Below are 5,285 nucleotides of genomic sequence, written 5' to 3'. Positions count from 1 at the left end.
TCCATGTCCCTCCCGAAGTGTGGCGCCCAGAACTGGACACAGTACTCCAGCTGTGGCCTGACCAGCACCGCATAGAGGGGGAGCAAGACTTCTCTGGACCTGTCAGTGATGCCCCTGTTGATGTATGACAGGGTGTGGTTGGCTCTGCCTATTGCTTCATCGCATTGGCGACTCATATTCGTCCTGGAGTCAGTCCTGATTCCAAGATCCCTCTCTGCCTCTGTGCTGCTGAGAGGGTCAGCCCCTAACCTATAACCATAATGCTGGTTCCCTCTACCCAGGTGCAGCATCTTGCACTTGTCCTTGTTGAACCGCATCCTGTTTGGATCCGCCCACTTCTCTAACCTATCCAGGTCTGCCTGGATGCGGTCCCTGCCTGCTGGTGTATTCACTTTACCCCACAGCTTGGTGTCATCAGCGAACTTGAACAGGGTGCTCGCCACACCCTCGTCCAGGTCTCTAATGAAGATGTTGAACAGCACTGGCCCAAGGACCGAGCCCTGGGGGACTCCACTGCCTACACCTTCCCAGGTTGACATCGACCCATCCACCACCACTCTCTGGGTGCATCCCTGGAGCCAGTTTGCCACTCATGTGACTGTGAATTCGTCAATGCCGCAGTCCCTCAGCTTGCCCACCAGAATTGGGTGGGACACTGTCGAAGGCCTTCTGGAAGTCCAAGAAGATAACATCAACTTCCTCCTTCCCATCTAAGCTCTTTGTTACCTGGTCATAGAAAGAAACCAGGTTGGTCAGGCAGGATCGGTCTTGCAGGAACCCATGCTGGTTACCCCTCAACACCACTTCCCCTTCAGCGCTCTCACAAATGTGGCCCTTGATAATTTTTTCAAAGTCCTTCCCCAGGATAGAAGTGAGGCTGACTGGCCTGTAGTTGCCAGGCACTTCCTTCCTCCCCTTCTTGAAAATAGGAACCACATTGGCCCTTTTCCAATCCTCAGGGACTTAGCCAGAGCAGCAGGAGTCCTCGAACAGCCGTGCCAATGGCTCCGCAATGACACCAGCCAAGTCTGGAATAGATTAGAAGTGATGATCTCTAAAAAATTATCACTTTACACAAGTCCATAATGATTTTCCATTTTCATCTCTTCTTCAAATAACATTACAGGGACACCAAGACTTAGGGACACCTAGTACAATCACCTGAATTCCATCTTCATGGCCTTGATGACTTCTACAAGGACCCTAAATTTAGAGGTTCAGAGCACTTGCACAGTTTGTAAATTTCATAGTGTTTCCTTGATTATCACAGCCATCTTCAAGCCCTGGTTCTGAGCCAGCTTTACACCCCACCCCACCTCACTAAACACAGTCTGCTCCCCGCATACTCACTTCCAGATTTGCCTCTTTACTGACTTTTGCAACTTACAAGAGTTGATCTGGGTTTTAATGGAATGCACATCAGACCTGTGGCTCCTGCTGACTTACTTTAGAAGGAAGCAAAGGTGGGAATAAAATAAGACTTAAAGTATGTTGCCTGTGGGTATGTTTTCCATCTTATAAGTTGTGTGGAAATTCTGTGATCTGTGTCATGCATCCAGGGGGAACAGTTGAGATCAGGGGTAGGCAACATTTTACCATTCATGGACTAAAGTAGGTGGGCCACTGCTGCTGCTTTCCTTGATGACAAATCCCCCAGCCACTACTGTCACCTTTGATTCCCTCATTGCCAAATTGCCACCATCACCCTGGCTTCCCATGCTGGTTAAAATAGCTTTGAGGTCCCAATCCAACCTACAGTTCATAGGTTGCCAACCCTTGATCATAAAAGTCTTCTGCCCTTAGTATCTCTAACTCCATATTGTCCGTGAAAAGAAAACTGGGTTAATTTAAGACGACTTTAATCAAATTTTAAAAAACAAACAAACCTCCGTAGTACCTTAAGTTCTGGGAAATCTGTACCTAGGGCATTTTCAAATAATTCTTTTTCGGTATCAACTATTTCAACTTTTCCCAGAAATTCTACCTTTTATTTTTAAACCAAAATACTTGCTTTAAAAATACTAGAGTACGACACACTTCCACCCTTAGATCAACAAGTCAGTCATGTACAATACATTAAACATTTCTATTATTTTTAATAATTACTGTTATATTTTTACACTGTATCCCCTGCACAGATTAATATATACTTAAATCTCTTCCTCTCTTTCTCATCTACCTACCTACCTCAAGCCCCCTTTTTCCTTCCTTAGTGGCTTATTTATTGTATGTACACTTTTCTAAAGGCTTTAGGAACTGGAAGTTATGATGTACTGCATTTACATACCTCTATGTTTTACTATTTTCTTAAAATTCACAGAGTTAATGGTATAGGCACTACTGGTATATAATTGATAACCTAAGAATGAGAACTTGAGAAGCAACAATGTGGCCAAAGTACAGGTCTCAGATTGATTTAGATTACTTTCAAAAGACACAAAGGAGACAAAAATACCTATTTTACATTACCTGTCAACTTCAAGTGACCTAATAAATGCACTAAAATTAGCCAAGGGTTGTCTTCCATTTTTTTGTTTTACCAGAATTCAGAGACAACAGATATTTACCATTGGAGGTGGATCCAAGGTGGGAAGAGGGGGGAAGAATGCAGTGGTGCAATTGCACCCTCCTTTGATTCCTACTGTATCTAAGCTTTAAAACCAACTGCCTGGGAGGGGCAATAGCATTTCTATTCAGCCATTGACTTCATAGCTCACTGTAATCTACCTAATTCCTGGTAATTTCTCTTTACTTCACAGGTGTTAATGACTTTCTCTTTTATAACTGTCTCAGTGGTCCATTAATCAAGCTATCCTTTCTTTTGCAATTCTCTTGTCTGTTAGCCATTCCTGGTAGTATTTCACTTCTACTTTAGAACCCTGCAGATTGTTTTTAGTTCTAACTTAAAACCTTAACTCAGGTGTGGCAGTATTAACTCAGGTGAATATTAATTGAGATTTGGATATGACTAACAGTGAAGTATTGGATGCACTGTCAAGATGCTCAAGAAATTTAGATTTTATTTAATGAATCTCAGTAACAGATGTGTGTATATTTTGTAGCATGAGAGAGATGTATATAGCAAATTAGTTCACATTCCAATAAAGTTGTATTTGGTTTTGCTTTGGTCTTAAACAGTATAGAGCTAAGTCCCTAGCTCAGGGGTGGGCAATATATGGCCTGTGGGCCACATCTGGCCCACAAGGCCATATTGTCTGGCCCACAGGGCCCCTAAAAAATTTTGGAAAATGAATATTTCTCTGCCCTTGGTTCCTGTCAAAAATGGCAGGAACCAAGGGCAGCAGGACCCAGTGGAAGCCCGGTGGACTCCAACAACCACAGGGCCCACCCAGTCCTGCCCAGCCTGGGTTTCTGGGCTGGGAGCACATGGCTGCCTCGGCGCAGGAAGCTCAGGTAAGTGGGGGGGGGACCCCAGGCAAGGAAGGAGTATGGGGGAGGGGGCAGCGTCCCGTCCCTGCTCACGCCTGGTGCCCTGCACTGCAACTGCTTGCAGCCCACATGGGGCTGCCTGTGCCCGCTCTGGACAGCCCCATGCGGGCTGTGAGCACCTGCAGCGTGGGGCTCCAGGCATGGGGCAGGGCTACCCATTCTGCCCTTGGCAGCCTACCAAAACTGGGTAAGCGGCCCTCTGCCCAAAATAATTGCCTGCCCCTGCCCTAGCTTATTAGTAAACCTACTAATTTCTCTTCAACTGAAGTAAAATATTTCATGTTATGGAATGATGGACTATACCAGGGGTGTCCAACCTTTTTGAATGTGGGGCCAGATCATTAACTTTTTATCACCCAGTGGGCTGGCGCGCCATATTCAAAGACCTCACAGGAAGCGGTATCACATCACCCCCGCAAAACGAAAGTATACTGTTTACTTTTGTTTCCTGTCGCAGTACCTCGGGCCTCATATAACAGCTTAAAAGGCTGCATGGCAGCCCGCGGGCTGCACATTGGACAAGCCTGGACTACACCATCTGCAGCACCCTTTTCAAAATCCTAGATCTACCCATGTTTACTAGTCCTTTCCACTTTTGAAGTGACGGTCCTTAATGCATAGTGTTGTGCTAAGCCCAAAAGCTTGCCAATAAAAATAAAGAATATAAGCCATAAATACATACATATATTTGTATGTGTGTGTGTATACATACGTGTGTGTTTATTAAAACATCTCTTTTACCCAAAGTTAATTCACTATTTTTTAATTTAGACATCACAATGGCTGGACATCCACATTTCTTCTCAGTGCTCCCATCACTGACAAAGCCAGAGCTTTCTACTACTGGTCAGCACAGTTAAAGAGTTCACAGCTTTCACTCTCTATTAAATTGAAATGGGAAGCCAAAGGCTTTAAGTAGATAACATTTAATTATTTAATTAAAAAGTATTAATATTGGGAGAATAGTCTCTCTGGGTGCGTCCACTCGTCACTCTGTGGTGGTGTAGCAACGTACTACATCACCATACAGTGCGCGATGGTGATGTAATGATCATGTGGGTCTACACATGATCGCCAACTACTTCACTGTAGCAGCGCACTCCCCCAGTACAGTGTCCCACTATGGCAATGTAGTGGCAAAATCTACCTGTACACTGCACACATGGCACAGTAACCACCCATACTGAGCTGTGCTTTAGTGCTTCCTTTTGGAAGTGCCATAGCAATGCTGCCATATGGCAACGTGTAGATGCACCCTCTGTTTCTTAGATAAAAGAAGATGGCTAAGTAAGAGATCCTGTGTTAAGTAGCAGCAAAAGTTAACTTCACTCCTAATGGCAACTGCAGTTAAATAAAATTAATGATAATGAAATGGTAATTTTTAGTTAGGTCACACAAAACATAGTTTGCCTTTGCAGTGGCTCTTAGACCCGATCTTATTCTCCTGGTTTCAGTAGTAGAAATCCTATTCAGCTTCAGCGGTATGAGAATAACATTTTCTTTCATTTGGCTCATGTGCATTCACAGCGTGGTGGATCAAGATCCATTAGAGCGAGAAGCCTGTGTAAATCAGTCACTGGCATGGGATTTTATGTGCTACTATGTATGATGTCCTGAGATCAAACGGAGCATTCCATTGGCCTTCCTTCTTCTGGCCTCCTCAACAAATCCACATAATTGTACCTGTATTCAAATAACCCATCTAAGCTGGAAACTTTTGCTATTAATGTAACACCCACACACACTTGGGACTGTGTGCGGTCAAGTGTGTTCTGGTTTTATTTTGCTGTGTATCTTGTTTATGCTGTATATTTTGTTTCCTCTAGGACTGGTGA

Source organism: Crocodylus porosus, unplaced genomic scaffold (genome assembly GCF_001723895.1).
Source record: "Crocodylus porosus isolate Cpor-Errol unplaced genomic scaffold, CroPor_comp1, whole genome shotgun sequence".
NCBI classification, from domain to species: Eukaryota; Metazoa; Chordata; order Crocodylia; family Crocodylidae; genus Crocodylus; species Crocodylus porosus.
Note: the sequence above shows the minus strand (reverse complement) of the source record.